The sequence below is a fragment of the Triturus cristatus genome, chromosome 1_2 (assembly GCF_964204655.1).
Source record: "Triturus cristatus chromosome 1_2, aTriCri1.1, whole genome shotgun sequence".
Classification (NCBI taxonomy): Eukaryota; Metazoa; Chordata; class Amphibia; order Caudata; family Salamandridae; genus Triturus; species Triturus cristatus.
The window spans coordinates 583,379,432-583,397,301 of record NC_140580.1 but is presented as its reverse complement, the minus strand read 5'-3'; the positions used below and the strand labels follow the sequence as shown (position 1 = coordinate 583,397,301).

Below are 17,870 nucleotides of genomic sequence, written 5' to 3'. Positions count from 1 at the left end.
TGGGCAAAGGGAGCAGTGCTGTGAGCTCAGTCTCTACTGCTGGGTTCTGAAGGTTCAAATGTGTTCTGTCTGAGGTAAACCCATGGACGTCAATTAGGGATTGCCAGGGGTCGCAACTGCGAGCCTAGGCCACCCGTTGCGACCCTTGCCACCTTGCTTGTGACCCCTTGTCCACCATAATCATCACTCACTTCTCACTCTTGTTTCCAGCCTCCTGCAGCCGGCCAACCATTCCTTACATGGACTCATTGGGTATTTAAAAAATAAAATTAACACTACATGATCACCCCCATCTAGTCGTGTGTTTAGCCACCACATGATCACCCCAGTGGTGTGTTTGCTCATAGGGCCATCAATCTGTAGGAGCGTGTGAAAGCACTACCAATGACAGGCCTTGTATAATATCATACCAATCATATCACTTTGTCCTGCCCCGCCCTGTCTGCCCAACCTTCCCTCACCTCGTCACACCCCACAGCCTCTCCTCCTTCTGAGTCGTCAGAAGACCGCGTGGTGGTGCTCTCTCTTGGATGCTGTGCAATGCATGTGAATTGTGCAGACGGCCCCCGCCCCGGCCAGCGGCCAAGCCATGCAAGGGCCTAGGCAGAATCCGAAAGCTACTAGGAGCCAGTGGTTGTAAATGATGGCCCTGGCATGATTTCTTGTTCTGCCCGGCCCTGCCCCCTGCTTCCGTCCCTTACCTCTAGCGGTAGTTTCCCTTACTTTGGCCAACAACACATGTCGTATAAACAGAGTTGAGTGAAGGTAAAAAACAGTACCCCATTAACAGTTGTCCCTGACACCCAGAGTCGGATCAGTAATCCTTACATTGGGGTAATAGGCGAAGGGCCAGTGCCTGAGGCCCAGTGCTGTTTAAAAAAAATATATATATATCCAGTGGTGTGCCCGTTTCAAAAGCTTTCCCGTCGCCAGTAGCTATGTGGGACATAAGCATGCTCTCTCAAAGCTTGCAGCAGGAACAGATGAAATCTTGTAATCTCACCACCAGTTAGGTGGAGCTGGCAGAGTCCTATCATGTCCCCTGCTGGGTCGGCCCATTCGCGTATGGTGCTGGCTTGGGCCCAGCGGCAGCTGCTACCTGTTAGGAGCAGTGGGGTGGGGCAGGGGAAATAGTTTAATAAAAAATCACATACCGGCCGGCTGGCTGGCTGCCACCTCAGGAAGCACCGGGCTCCCAGGATCCTTGCAGCCAATCTCAACGCTAGCATTGTGATTGGTCTGAGCGGCGTGACACGGTGCTCAGCCAGGGGCTGGAGAGATGGGCATGTTCTCCATGCAGGCTGTAATGCAGCCTGCATGGAGAACACGGTATGTGCGCATGACTGTTTTGGGCGGCCCGAGACGGCCGGCCAAGCACTCATGCTCACATAGGGAATGCAAATGACTCCTCCCCCTGCTCTTAGAGCAGCTCCGCCCCACAAAGACGCGGCAACAGGGAAAACTAAAATGATAATAATCTTGGGTGAAGGCCGAGCAGCCGCCACCGCTTGGGCCACAATAATGTGTGCAGATTGAGGCGTGCAAAGTGAGGGGAATGAGTAGGAACAGCATCGCTGAAGCCCAGCTGTGAAGAGACCATAGACGAATTTACACACGCATGATTAATTGGCTCTGTATTGTGTGTGAAAGTGCTCTGACACCCTACACTGCTGGTATGAGTTGTGCTATAAAACAATGAAATGCATGTGAGAGAGGTGCCAACAAAGATTGCTGCACTGGGCGCCACCAGCGCGAAAGCCATCCAGGCCTCAAACACCATGCTTGTTACATGTTCATTTACAAGTCGATCATGCAAATACTATCCTGAGACCAAAGGAAATAATACCTCTTCTGAGTAATTATTTTTAAACGTATGTTAACTTGCTGCGCTTCCCTCAAAATGCATGCATGCATTTAGAGGTGGTGCCGTTGAGAGATCCGGTAGCGAGATGCCACAAAAACTTTTGACAGAGGCTGCCCCAAGAAATGGGAAAAAGTATGGAGCCAATGGGACCTATATAGGAACACGTGAGGGAAGTCAGATTACCTAGATGGGGGGAGATGGGAGACTGGGACTACTTCGGGTAGGGGTCCCCGTAGAACTCTCTGTTAATTCACAAATGACATGCATCACAGAAATGTCACATGTGATGACGTAAATGTATTACCAACCAAGGAATGTAGTAATGCTGTATACTTACGCTGACGTTTGTTTAATAAAAATAAGTCTTAAAAAACCCACTTTTGACATAAATGAACACTCACAGCACCCATCTGCGGCCCATATCATTTCATTAGAATTGGTTTACCTAACACATACATATATAACGTTTACATAAATAACATATAAAACGTATATTGTTTTGTATTTTCAATACATTTAATATTAGAAACACCCAGAAAATCAGCATTTTAAAGTCTGTGCAAGATAAGCCTCCCATTGGCGTGTTTCAGGAACAACATTCACCCTTCCACCAGGTTTCAAAGGAGCATTCGATTTAAAAAGAAAAAAAAAAGAGCTGTGAAGAGCGATTTTCACCCCATTCCCCACTGTATGAGGCCGATGGCGTCGTTCATCCAGCACATGATAGACGTAGGTTGAGATCCAGAGCAGCCTCCCTGGAGCCCAGGTGTGGTGAGCCATTTCACAATTTCACCTCTTTGCAGGATCCTGCTTTATGTTGCCCTTGTCCCTTCCCTGTCATACTCTCTGCACTTGTCCTTCACCAGTGCTGTCCCCAGGAGGAAGCGAAGAGGGAGAACTAGGAGAAAACTTAACGAGTAAGGGGGCAGGGAAAGGGTAGAGGAGATCCTGGAGAAGAAGAGATAGAGTAGTTTAGGTGTGGGATAGGAGGGTGTGAAAGACAGAGATAGGGCTATGGAAAGAGTAAAAAGCACAGAAAAACGCGATAGTAGAAACAAAGTGCTGGATGGAAAGAATACAATTGTAGTGAAAGAAAGGAGTACAATAAGAGATCAAGAAAATGGAGACCATGAAAAAGTGAACAAAAAGAAGAAAAGTAGTAAGATCAAGGGTAGTGAAAAGGTCAAAGTCATGAGTAAATTCCCAGATATGGGGCTGCTTTTAGCAAAGCGAAATATTACTATGCACTGGAAGGCGAAGAAGGGTCCAACTGTCACTAGGTGGAAAACAGAACTACTCAAATGGGCTGAGTGTGAACGTGTAATCAGGTTGCAGATAGCTACAAGGATAGGGAGTGAGAGACCGCTAGAGGCGGCAAGAGCTTGGGAAAGACTAGATGCAGAACTTAAATCTCCCACGAACAATGAGGATGAAGACGGGGTGGGAGGCTCCCCAGAGGTAGTAGTATAAGCTAAGCGATAGACAGATGTGGGCGACTTGGAGACAGGTGCGCGGGCACCAGGAGCGACGCCCTGCAGCCGGGTAGGCTTGGGATCCCATGTGGTGCTACCCAGTTCATGCCTGCACACATACTAAAGACCTGCACTACTATAGACTGAAGTCTCGACTGTACATGACACGCCTGGGGGAAGGTACGGGAGGGTAATGGGGGGAGGGTAGTTGTGGGAAGGAGTTTTATACTTGGGACTACGTACTCGCAAGGGAATAGCACTGTGCATCACTACTGAGCTACCGGAAAGCACCAACTGATCATTGTTATGTATGACACTTGTGGTGTTCATTGTAATCTTAACTGCCTAATGATAATGATATTGCTCAATAGAGTGATGGCATAATGCTCCCATATAACATCTGTGAAACCTAATAAAGTTTGTTTAAAAAAAAGAAAAATCAAGGGTAGTTAAAAGGTGAGAAGTAGAGAATTTTGTGTTTGCACGTGCATAAACGAGGGAGAGTGAGAAAGAAGAGTGAGGGCATGTGCCTTACTAACTGCGCTTCCTGGGGGTGTGCAACTAACTGGTCTGCTTCAGTTGTTGGTGATGCAATCTCTGCTGCTGGGACTAGACTTGACATTCTTTTCTGTTTATCTGTAGTGTGTATTTGTGGATGACGGCCAAGTGCTTTCATATTGACCTTCAATTTGCATTTTTGTAACCAAGGTCTGTAGTAGTGTCAATTTCATCCAATTGAAATGTACTCAATATTCCAACCTCGGAAAGATGCTTTATTTTTGCCTTTATTAGAACACTTCACCCAGCAGATGTCATCAGCAGTCACAACTCCTTGAGCACTCTTGCAGGAGCACCTCGCTAGTAAGAGAGACATGTATCCTTGGACCCTTCGTGGGGCTGTTGGCACAACCTCTACACTCACTGCTTCTTATGTCTTAGAGATCAGCAGTGAACCCAGCTATGCATGCCCTTCCCCAAACTTTGGAGCACACAAGGTTATTTATAAAACATGTAATACATTCAATGAGTACTGTCACTTCCAAGGAGGTAGCGCTGGCTGCCACTTTAAAGAGACTTTAAATAGGATTGCAAGGGCACTTATCAACACATTGGTAATACTTTAGAGGGGCAATACCTGAATTCCTAATAATGCTCTTAAAAATGTAGGGTGATGCTTGTGGATTTTATCCCATCTAACAGTAGAGGACATTCAAGCTTCCTGTCTCACCGCACTATGACTGGGCCACCTTCCTCACTCTCCAGCCTACCAGAGAAAGAAAACAGCCAGAGACATTTTAAGGAATGAGCTATGTGGACAATGGCAAAGGTCCCTACATTCCAAGATTCTTTCTGCTAAAATTATCTCTGACTCTTGTTTTTCTCACCTCTGACTCTTTAAAAAAAATATCTCTCTCCCTCTCTCTGGCTATCTCTCTTTGTCTCCTAAGAGCAAAAGCAGTGCATGGCGAGGATGCAAGTAATAATTACTTTAGGGTGAATTTCAGTGGTTTTGTGCAGTTTCAAATGGTATAACTATTACGTCATCCCTTAAATCTTTGTTTTTTCCTGTGAATTTCTAAGGTTTTGTTAATGTAAAGATAGATATTCTTACTATTCCTGACTATGATGTCACTTTAACCTTTGTTTTTTTTTAGTGAATTTTTTGGGTTTTTGTGACAAAGTAAGGTGTCAATCATAATGCACGGCAGGGGGGCTAGACTCAGGGCCTGTCCTGGCATTGTCCATTGTGCTGCCCTGTCCAAACTTGCTGTCCCTAACCCCCTCCATTGTCCATGTCCATACCCCTTACACAACGTCCTACCCTGAGTGGCCGTTGTTTTGCCACTGGCCTTCCTGCCTACCCTGTACAGTTCGCTTGCTGCCCCTACCCACTGCCTCCCTGCCCTCTGTTGTGTGAGTCCATGCACCTCATCCCTCCCTCCTGCACCGCATGGTCCGATGTTTCCTCACTGTCCGGTGTCTTATGTTTCCTCACTGTTATGTGCAGTGTACCATGCCATGCCCTAACCCTTTTATCTGTATGTTTGACATTTTAGCAGTGGAATTGCTGAGCTCATCTGCAAACAAAGGAACACAGAAAAATGTCTTTCCCTACTACAAAACTGAAAGATCCAAAACATAGATCAATTTTGGATTTGTTCACTAAAACAAGGAGTACCGAAGACCCTCCTACAGTTTCTAATGAAGGCAAGAGAACAAAAAAGTTGTCTGATGTTGCTCTGTCTAGCAGTGAAGGCATATGCTCACATTCATGACCTCTCCGAAACATCATCTGCTGCCATTGCTTCTCCCGGTGCTGATAATAGGTCCGCCATTGTTGACTTTGTAGCAACCTACATAAAATGAGACCAACTCCGTCAGGCTCATATGAAGAAAAATATATTTACTATACGTGAACACGGGGACAGCTGGCATGGTAACTAAGTGTCCAAATTGCAGAAGTTCAGCACAGTCTTTCATTCCTGTCAAGCACAAAAAGGCGTCTCAGTACATTTCCAATAACATCACAAGTACAAGAGAATTCCCTCTGTAACTATGGACCAATACATCGCATGTCCATCATCAGACAGTACAGGTTACATAATTAGCCAAATAAGCCAAAGCAATGCAGTAACCAATTTTTGTTTCTTCTATATATGGTATGCTAATGGTGTCTTGTTGCTTGGCCAGGATGATAATGCAGGTCATGGATGATGTCTTTGAGCAAGCCTTGCGTTACATTACAAGATATTTACTTCAGCACAGTGCAGTAGTTCACCAAGGGTCATGCATTTTGGTGTCCTTGTTCTACATGCCTTATCATTGAATATCATATTACGGTCAAGTGACAGACAAAAAGAAAAGCAAAGTAAATGGATTCCAAAACATTTCTGACATTTCTTCACATGCTGACACTGTTGAGTGTTCATTTCAAACTGAGGTTTAAGATTTATCTTCTTATGTTGGTAGCTTAGATGACAGTACTTCCCTCGCTGGCCTTGCTGACTGTTCATCATCATTTGATGACGATACAGCGAGCTCTTTTGTGAGGAGTGACATAATAGAGGCACATCGAATCAAAGAAACTAGTTAGACACTAACATGAAAATCCCACACAGCAAGTGAATTCTTTGCAGACGACTTGTCACTGAATCATTATACCCAGTGCGACCAAAACTTCAAACATTCCCCTTAACTGCATGCCGTTGGTTTAATAAAGATTGCAAAACTCATCCTTGGGTATTCAGTCCTTAAAGATGCTGATTATTGTTTTGCATGCAGGTATTTTAATGCTGGTTCTATTTGAGGGGTAGGAGGTCGTGAACCTGGCAATGCTGCATTCGTTGACATTGACTTCAGTAAGTGGGAAATGCTTACTCGTTCTTTTTCCAAACATTCACAGTCAGAGTAGCATAGATCGTCAGTTATTGCTTAGACCAACTTCAAAAGATTACAGGAGCCTACAAACTGTTAGTAGTCAGTTTCTTCCATGATAGTAAGAGGTGTGGAGCAGGAAATTGAGGGGAATAGGCAACATGTGGAGCAGCTGCTTAGGTAGTATGTTTCTTGGGTTGTCAAGTACTTGCATTCTGTGCCACGGATGAAACTGAGCATTCTCACTGAAGGGGACATTTCATTGAATTGTTAGAGATGGTTTCTGATAAAGATGAGAGGTGGAAAGAAAGAATGTCCAGCAGGTATAGGCACTATACCTCTCCTGATTACAAACATGACAAGATATCTGTGTTGACAGCGCTTGTCCATGGGCGTATTGTTAAAAAAGTGACAAAATATTTTGTGGTGCTAGTTGATTAAAACAAAGTTGACTCACATAAAGAACAGCTAGGTTTTAGTATCTGTTTTGTTGATGGTGATGGAAATGTTCAGGAGAATGCACTAGAGTGTTGCAATATGGAGAAGTTATATGTCTCCAGCCTTGCTGCAGCCACCGTTGAAGCAGTACAGAAAGCTGGACTTGAAATGTGTTTCACAGTGCTACGATGGAGTATCCGTTATGAGTGGCTGTTTTGATGGTGTCCAAGCAAAAATGCGTGAGATCGCATCACAAGCAATTTATATACACTTCCATGCCCATTGCGTGAACCTTGTGTTAGTGCAAACAGTAACTAACATACAACCAGTAAAACATTTCTTGCCATATTGTAAGCAGTTTGTTCTTCTTTCTCAAAGTTCACCTAGGCATGAGCTGTTTGTGGAAGCTCAGAATGAGAGTAATCTGTTTGTAATGGAGCTAGAAAGGCTCTCAGGTACGAGGTGTATTTACTGGTACTCCTGTAATGAAAAAGTACAGATGCGATTTGAGTCTATTATCGTTGTTCTCCGTAAAATAGAATCAAACCAATGTAACAAGGAGGCTAGTTCAGAACCCAAAGGACTACATAATAACATTTAAAACTTTTGTTTCTTGCTTACATTGCAGTGTATGTAACTCATTCTCCGAAAGATTGACAGTAGTACAGGGCAAAGACCTTGACTTGCCGAGAGCATGTGATCTAATTAAGTCAACAAGAAGTGATTTAGTGAAACTCCATCAAGACAGTCAGTGAACCGAATTGTTAAGTCAGGCTAAGGACTTAGCATAGCAGTGTGGACTTGAGATTCAAGAAAAATCCAATCCAAGGGCTCCACCTTTGAGACACCATACATTGAGTTACAAACTGACAGATTGTCTCAGTACCAATGTTGGGAAAAGATATAGCCATTCTGATGCCTCAAAGTATATTTCTCTACTTTGGATAGATATGTATATGAGTTTGATGCTCGATTTACAAGCAACATGGGCCTCATGTCTGATGTCGGAATGTTCAGTTCAAAAGCTGTTTTTCTGACTTTTACTCTGCACTAGTTATTGTTGACAAATGTCAAGATGCTGCAGTAGACCGAAGTCTTCTACAATCCGAACTGGACACTGCAAAACAAATCTTATAGACAAGAATGCACCAGGTATTCACTCTGTTAGTCAGAAGCTCATGTATTTACCGGGAGCGTTTCCTCAGGTTTTGGATCTTTTACATTTAGCTCTTACATGACCTATTACTACTGCTACAAATGAGAGAATATTCTCCTGTATGAAAAGGGTAAAACTTTATTTGCACACTAAATGTGGACACAAGAGACTCAGTGATTTAATGATAATGGCTTGTGAACCTAATGAGGTTAAGCAGCTAAATTTGAATGACGCCTTCATGACCCCTATATACCACCGGTGTGTATCCCATGCATTTCTTTCTTCACCTTCCTGATATTGCTTGTTGCTTTGTTGATTATATTGCTGTTGTCTTGAATGTAGGAACAGCAGGTCTGGTGTACTGCTTGGCATACCCCCCTTCCTTGGCCAGAAGGATGTCTAATGCAATGCGATTCGTAATCACCCTTCACTCATCGCAGTGAGTTCCTCTGTTATGTTTCCCAGGGCTGCCGCCGTAGAGCCTGCCAGGTCTTCGATAAACCTAGCTTACTCACTTACTCTATAGGTGGTGTAGGCCACCCCTGCTGGGGGCAGTAGGACTCCCATTCCCATCATGTTGTCCACTCATGCTGCTATTCTTTTGTGCAGACTTAACATCTTGACACATTCATTATTTTCACATACATTGTCAACATTTGTATGTATTTGATTTCTTCATATTCTTCCCAAATTGTTTAATCCTTAGCCCCCCCTACTCCCAACCTTCCTTATGCCATTCGTTGTCGTTAAATTGGATGGTGGCATTTGGTGGCGTATTTCAGTACTGTTGATAAGTGTCTCTGGCCCATCGAGGAAGGGTATGGAGATGTGTTCAGCAAATAATGTCGCCATAGTATCGTCATTGTTGTGTTGACTATAATGGGAATTGGGCTGTATACTGCTGCCAGCACCCAGGGCAACTTCTTGTCTTTCTTTTGTGCAATTTATGGCATTGTTCTAGGTGTTGATACATATGAAAGGGAGGAAAGGAACAAGGAATTCACAAAGACTAAAAATGGTTTGGTGTTACCCTGTGTGTGGCGTGAGAGGTTACCAGTACTTCAGCCACCAGGTACTTTCAGTAGAACGGAGATTGTAACTATGTCCTGCCGGTGCTACCATGTGCAGAGGGTTCATGGCCAGGGGCTCTTGCAGTGGTTACGATGCTTTCTTGGTGTGGGAACTGTGGGTCTAGTAGGTGAGCTTTTCACACTTGACAGCTGTGGCAGTTGTCAGGAGGACCTGGTATGGTCCTTTCCACCAAGGCTGAAGGCAGTCCCGTGTGGTGTGGGCCTTGACCCAGACCCAGTCTCCCGGCTGGAGCCCATGGGGTGGTGCTGTTTCTGCTTCAGGGAGAGCCTGCAGCACCTGGTGATGAAGATAACACAATGTCTCTGTTAGTTACAATGTCTCTGTTAGTCTTTTACAGCACTGCAAGAGCAAATCATCCAATACTGTCAGAGGAGCAATAGACATGTAGCCTGGAATGTGCTTTGGACGGCCAAATAAAATTTCATGTGGGCTTAGTTTTGTAACTCTGTCAGGAGTGCTTCTCATGGACAGCAAAGCTAATGGCAGTACATCAATCCAGGATAGTTCATTGGATATACAGATCTTCCCTATTTTGTTTTTCAACACACCATTTCTTCTCTCAATGGCCTCTCTTGCTGGTGTGTGATATATACAATGTAGTTTCTGCGTGGCTCCTAGCTCTCTGCATATTTCCCTCCAATCACATGGGAGATATACTTTGGTCCATTGCAATATTCCCTCTTACTTTTTTTCCTTTGTGTGCCGCAGTGTAGGGTCTCTGTGCACTGCAGCCCTCAATCAATCAATCAGGTCACTTGTAAAGCGCACTACATACCCGTGAGGGTCTCAAGGCGCTGGGGGAGGGGGGGTGCTGCTATTGATCGAAGAGCCAGGTCTTGAGGAGTCTTTGTAAGGCCAGTAGGTCTTGGGTCTGCCGTAGGTTGGTGGGGAGGGTGTTCCAGGTCTTGGTGGCGAGGTGGGAGCAAGATTTGCCGCTGGCGGTCGTTTTTCGGATGCGGGGGACTGTGGCGAGGGTGAGGCCGGTGGAGCGGAGCTGGCGGGTGGGGGTGTAGAAGCTGAGTCGTCTGTTGAGGTATGCTGGTCCGGTGTTGTGGAGTGCTTTGTGTGCGTGGATGAGGAGCTTGAAGGTTATCCTCTTGTTGACGGGGAGCCAGTGCAGGTCTCTCAGGTGGGGTGTGATGTGGCTGCGGCGGGGTATGTCGAGGATGAGACGTGCAGAGGCGTTCTGGATGCGTTGCAGCCGTCTCAGGAGCTTGGCCGACGTTCCTGCGTAGAGGGCTATGTGTACCAGGAACCAGACCGCACGCTTTTGCAGCGCCAAATACAACACCATCATGTCAATCGCAGCTCTTAAAGGGGACTGCGATTAACATGAATACTTAAACCAAAGCACGCAATCTGTCCCGCAGCCACGCTTTACTAACAAAACAATACAGCAAGTCTGCAAACACTGCGTGTGCTCCAGGTCAATCCGAAAGCACACGCCTTGTTCCTTTCAGATTGTGATTGATTTCAGAAGGTCTTTGGTGACGGAACAGGTCTCGCTGCTGGGGTTGCATTACTGTTACTTAGGAAATAGCCCTGTGCATTCTGACAAGTGGCTGTGATTTCAGCATACTTACTTGCCAAGTCTCCAGTGCAATCCAATGGATTTGTAAGAAATGTTAATGTTTGGTAGTGAAATAGCATTTGGAGCAACCCCTCGGGTCCTGGTCAATATGCCGGATCTAGAAGGCGGCCTTTTTCAGTCGTGCCGATCTGCTTGCCTGCAGCATCCAAAGTAGAAACCCCTCCGTGGCTTGTGGACGCCCCCTAGCAGACTGCGGGAGCTGCGTGTGGAGGAGAGGTTTCTAATACTGAGATCACCTTTCCATTGCTGAATCAAAAGTACAGCAAGTGCCCACAGCTTAAGAGACCGACCAGAGTGTTTTCTCCAAGGTGGTTCCTTCAGCCGCCCTCCGCAACCAGGAAATGCCTGTTTTTTGCTCCGCTCGTCTTTTGAAAGTGGCGACGCAAACACTCTTGCGGGATGTGCTGTATGTGTGCACGCTCCACACATGGCCCTGCGCACTTGGGGAAACAGAGGTACGCGTGGGGATGCGCACCTTATTGGGAACAGTGGTCCATTGTCAGAACTCAGGAGCACCGTGACCTCAAAGCTTGAAATATGTTCCTTCAAAATGCATTTGGCAACCGTTTCTGCATCACAGTTCTTTGCTGGGTATGCTTCAGTCCATTTACTAAGCATACATATGATGACCAACACATCTTATATTTGTAGACTGGGGGGCATGTAGATGAAATCAAGCTGTAAGCTTTCAAAAGGTCCGTATGGAGGTGGAAAGGTGCCAGGCGCAGTTGTTGTATCCTTCCCGGTATTATATTGTGCACAAACAGTACATTGTCTGCATAAGTGTTCTGCAGTTTGACGAAACTTGGTGCTGTATCAAAATTGGGAAAACAAGCGGATCATACCATCATTTCCCACATGTGAATGACCATGTAAAAGGCGGGCCATGGAAGAAAGCTTTGACATAGACAAACATATTTTCCCTCCTCTGCCTCCATACATCCTCCCCTTTTCCACTCCTCTTGTTCCTCTTCCCCAGCCTTGTATTGAATGTACTTAGGGTCAAAATACATGAAATCTTCCTTTATTATTGTCACCAGTGTGGTGGATGTCTTCTGAACCATTTCGACCTCACAACCTGTTTGTGCTATTCTCTTTGCCTCCCCATCAATTAATGCATTGCCCCTTGAAACATAGTCCTTAGATGAGGTTGGCGCTGCACATTTTATTATTGCTACTTTCTTTGGTAATAGCAAGGCTTGTAGAAGGAGACCATCGGTGCTGCATTTTGTATTTATTGACCTGCTGAGGTGAGTAATCCCCTCATTGTCCATCTCTGCCCAAAGTCGGATGCCTCACCAAAAGCATACTGGCTGTCTGTTTATAGGTTTACTCTCTTCCCCTTTGCCAGAACTCATGCACTCGTTAATGCCACTAGTTTTGCAGCTTGGGCTCTCTTGATCACTGTCAATCTCCCCCCTCCAGTAGTTTTTGAGTTGTGCGCACCACATAGAAACCCTGCAGGGTTCCCAGGTCATCTCTGAGACATGAGCCATCAATAAACAGGTCCCCTTCGCATCTGGGAATCGTGTGTTCCTCAATTCAGGTTCTACCTTGGTGTGTATATCAATAGCAAGCACACAATCATGCAAAGTGGAGTAACCTGCATTGTAATTATCTTGTTACTTTCTCCATAGCTGCTCAGCCAGAGTGAATGTGATGCATGGAATGTTGGTGTGATGGACAAGAATGGAATGTTTGGGTGCCTGGGAACTGAAGTGTGACAGTTGGAGTATGGGCTGAGCAGCAGGCAGACTGCTCCTGCTTCACATGAACTCTACAACATGTAACTACAACTTAATAAATCTACTTGAAGTACATCTCCGCTACTGGACTCATTACTACACATTTCTGGCGACGAGGATGGATTGCTAATCCATTGTGCTTTGCACGTGTGGGTTACCATCCCATCCTCGTCGCCAAAATTTTTTAGTAATTAGTCCAGTATCCGCTTTGCAATGTATTCTGGCTTGCATTTTATGTACTGTTGTACATTTCTCTTTCTTTAGGTTCTTCTGTATAGAACCTCATTCACGTTTTCAGTTTCATTTTTGTGCTGTGGAAGGAGGGAGGATATGTAGTAACCTGCATTGAAATTATCTTGTTAACTTTCTCCCTAGCTGCTCAGCTAGTGTGAATGTGATGCATGGAATGTTGGTGTGATGGACATGAATGGAATGTTTGGGTGCCTGGGAACTGGGAACTGAAGTGTGACAGTATGGGCAGAGCAGCACGCAGACTGCTCCAGGTGGGGCTACTTCTCATGAACTCTACAACATGTAACTACAACTTAATAAATCTACTTAAAGTACATCTTGGCTACTGGACTAATTACTACAGAAAGCATGATCAATTGTTGGGTCATCATTTTCACTCTCAGTGGGCAGAAGACAGGTAGGGTTCCGGGTGGTGCACCTTATAATGACAATGTGTGATGCCAATAATGTCAATTTGTACCTAGTGAGGTGTGCATTTGTCAAGTGCTGTGTTTTAGTGGATTTCAACAGTGTGTCCACGGCATGTGGAACATGTAAAACCAAGCTGTGTGCCAGCACTACATTTTCTGATCTTTCTACTGTGAGGGCTGCTTCCTTGTCTGCTGCAGTCAAGGCAGGAGAGTTGTGGTAATGGGACTAGAGTGGCAGAGTAGTAGACCACTGGGCAATAGGAGGATCCATGCTTTTGTGTCATTACCCCCAGTGAGCAACCCCCTTTCTCATGGCAGAACTGGTGGAAATACTTGCTGTAATCTGGGAGGCCCAGTCCTGGTGCCACACTCAGCTCTTGCTTTAAGGTATAGAAAGCTTTGTCGCAGTCATGGGACCATGGTACAGTGTCTGGGACATCCTTGTGTGTTAGAGCTTGCAGTGGTCGTGAAATCAAGGAGACGTTCGATATCCAGTGCCTGCAATAACACCCCACCCCAGGGAAGTCCGCGACTCCTCCTCTGTACATGGTTGGTGTAAATGTGTAATAGCGGAAATTCTGTCGGGTAGTAATTTTCATTTCCCGTTGGCTTCCTAAAGACTTAGATTTAATTACATGGTACTCTTAGTTTCTAAAACAAATGATAACGTGAACTTGTTTTGAAAATTATAGGCCCATCAACCTCCCCATTTTATGTTATTTAATATTGAAATGGCTGATTTCAACTTGACTAGTGTATTCTCCATTGGTGTACACTATTTGATAGGTTCTTAATCCATCAATGCTACATTATCTTAATTGTATATCGGAGGATGCTTCCTGAAACAATGTATGCAGATGCATTTTCAATAGGATTTGAAGTATTTGTGTTTATAGGGTAGTGCTTTTCTATCTGTAAAGATTTTCCAGCCTGTGTGTGTGATGTAAGTAACCAAAAGTCAGATGCTTCACTTCCTGTGTAGCACAAAGTCAAAGATGCTGCTTCCTGTGATGTCACCAGATCAAAGTTTGTGTGATGTCACTTCCTGGACATCATCGTGGATGGGTCAGAGGGCAGGCGCTTATATTCCTATGGTGCCATCAGGTCAAAGTTCATGTGATGTCACTTCCTGTGACATCAGGCAGGGGTCACATGTCCGGTGATATTGATTCTGCTACCCCTGGCATTTTTATGAATTCATGTCCATGGGTAAACCCAGGTCACGTTGGCTGCTGCACTAAATCATGATTCTGATTGTAGCAAGAAGAGCTCAGATCTTTGCTTTCATATATTTGCACCTTCACTTTTCTGTCGCTTATAAGGATTGGAAATTATGGTGTGAGGCCACGGGTGTAAACATAGTTGAAAGATGGAAAGTCCGCCCTCTGTGCGGGAGAGGTGGCAGTGCAGGTAGAGCCTGAGCAAAACCTGACCAATACGTCTGTTTAATTTTAGAGGAGGTTTGTGATTGGCTATTTTCTCTTCTTTTGATTTATGTTAGTGATTTGGGCGTGCATGTAAAAGGAATGCAATGTTTCCAAAAAGCAGTATTTACGGTGCAAAATGTGAAGGTGGCAAAGATTCATTTCAATTAAAAGAAGTGCTTGACATTGATGTACAGTACGTTTTCCCAGAGATCCAAAAAACGCCTGGCACTGGTTATGCCTTATCTTAGGAGTTAACATTTGGCAGAACTTCCTTTTGTCATTTCACTTCAGTTTAAAGTGCAAGTTTACGAGGAAAAAGCTCACGTCTCTAGATCATATTTGAAGCCCAGTCCTGAGAATCTGAATGCCCCATGAAGAAAAATGCATACATCCAAAGCAGATAACTAGTGTACTGTGCTATTACACGCTATCCCAAAATTTGAAAGTAAGTTTGCAAATTGCCGTGAATATGTAATGTCCATAAGTAATATATTAGGATACCTGCAATCCTTTGTAAACTAACCCTCATATACTAAGGAAATAATATATTGGCACATGCCTTAATTTAGCAGTATTCCTTTTAGCACCCATGTTTTCAGTTGAAAGTGCACTCTTAAAGGAAAAATCACACCCCCTGTGTATGTTCGAAGCTGAGCATCTGGGTTTACTGTGAAGATATCTGCTTAAAGCAAAAAAGACTGCTAGTGCAGGCCGTTTATACTCTCTGTCCCAAAGTTGTGGCACATTTGTAAAGGATGACAGAAATGCACAGTCCGCGAGCAGTCCTTTGCAAACGAATACTCATATTCTTGGGGAATTGTGTAGAGGTACAATGACTTATCATCAGTTTTAAACCGAGTTAGGATGCGGTTAGTAGGTTAATCCGTCTATGTTCACACGGAGAACTGAATTTACTACACACTTCTGCTAAAGTGGTGTGCAGCACAAAAACAAATGTACTAGTAAGTCTGCACATGCACAACTGAAAGAAAACTTGGGTCTTGCTCCCCCTCAATATATTAGGGAACACACAGTGTTGTCCTTTGTCACTCTTGACCTTTTCCTCCAGTGTTTCTGTCCTGTAGATCTTCTGTCAGTTCTTTTAAGGAACAGTTTAGTTTTTCCCCTCATTATGTTATGCAGCCCACTTGATTTCTCTTTGCTCCTTTTCAGAATCTTCGACCCTCCAGTACTGAATTTCCACTGCCTCCTTTAGAGAATTATTTATCAACTCACTTTGTCTTGAAATTGATTACTCACAGTCGATGACCTTTTGTTTGATTCTCAGTGACGTTTGTGCATAGAATACATTTTACAGTTAAACTAATGCTATTGATAACACAACTACTGATAGCACAAAAATAGCAACAACCAAAATTTGTTAACCATTACATGCTATACAAACAATAAGGATATCACAGCAAGAAAAATACCTTATGCCCAAACAATACCATGATATTGTTTACAAATTCACACTTTGGTACACAGATGTCACAGAGTAGTACTGGTTGAACACTTGAACAAAACACGACCGTTTTTTTAAATGTGTTATCTGTAATTACTGTTAAACAGAAACAAAGACATAAATGAATCAGAAATCAAATCCTGTAAGGAATATCAAAGTCTCAGCACACCTGGAGGAAAAGACAGTCTTGATCAGGCCAACAACAATATTTTAAATATAAAGGATTTCAGAAAAACTGTAGCTAAAAGTTCTGCCTATATTGACTGGGGACGTCAAATATATTTAAAAAACGAAGTCAAAGACCAAATAGAAATTGCTTTAACAAGTACTGTGGACTGAATTGAAAAGGAAAGGTAAGCTTTCATTTATTGTAGACCTGAATCTGCTTTAAAGTATTGTTTGACCTTTTGTTTCTTCAATCAGTAATTGATAAAAAATGTACAACTCAGTTTATAGTTGATTCTCTTTTACGAATGTTATTTTATTTGTCATCAAAGATGTGAAAATTATCCTGTCCATAAATCTAAACATGATAAAGTGCCAGGTCTGATTGCCACTGGATTCTCATTACTCCTTTTCATCTCATTGAGGCATAGTCAAATTAATTTATATAGAAATGGGAAATATCATAGAAACGATGACAGAAGGAATTTTTTGGGTGGTATTAAAACCAGACAAGTATTTCTAAGAATTAATCTGATACACGATGATGAATCTCAGGAATACGAATGAGAAGTGTTTTTCCAAAATGTAGAGCTTTGACCTTGGATTCCACACTGCCTGGCTTCATTGATTTATGTCAGACTAAGGGGCTGATTAGGATGGCAGGTGGGCGACCCTATCGTAAACGTGACTGCCCGACAAGCTTTCGGCGGTCCCGACAGAGGCAGGCAGTTGCAATGCCTATCCTTTGCATTGCGGCAGGTGCTGCTGGCTGCAGGACACGCCACAATGCAAAAAGGGGATACATTACATATCCCTGCACTATGTGGCAGGCACCATGCGGTGCCAGCCACAACCCACAGCTAAGAGCAAGGGGGGCCCACTACGGGCCCCCTGAGTCCCATCCGCCTGCTTTTTCATGGCAGTTATCTGCCATGAAAAGGCGGGCAGAAAGGGATATCATCCCTACGGCAGTGCCTGGCAGGCACCGCCACCATTGTAGGGATTGGATGTCCCTCCGACGCGCCGGCGTGCTCAGGGAGCCCGTCGAATGCATTGCAGTCGGTCTTTCCAACCGCCAATCATCCACCCGCCATGGCATTATGACAGGCGGATTTCATGATTCCAATGCGACGGGTTGTCGGTGACTGTCTCACCATCATCATAATCACCCCCTAAGTTTGTCCAGGGATGCCAGGCCTCTGATAATGTAAAAAAAAGTCACTTTAATATTGTAGTCAACATTACCAAGCCTCATTTAATCAGCATTACATGAAGTCGAGAGAAGGACTTTGATTGGGTAATTGCAAGTTTGCCAATTATCATAACCCAGTAACTTTGATTAAAAAATATATGTCTTTCTGAGCCATTCACATTCATCATTGTTTCCCATTTCCAGGGCCTCTGGTAAATATTTAAAC

General features: G+C 44.2%; 1 protein-coding gene and 1 pseudogene across 7 annotated transcripts in view; both read left to right on the top strand.

Annotated features, from left to right (window-relative positions):
• The window catches only part of CNNM2 (cyclin and CBS domain divalent metal cation transport mediator 2), a 1,019,413-nt gene that overhangs the window by 280,754 nt on the left and 720,789 nt on the right, over window positions 1–17,870 (top strand). The gene's annotated exons all lie outside the window — the stretch shown is intronic.
• On the top strand, window positions 7,024–8,186 carry LOC146867674 (uncharacterized; annotated as a pseudogene).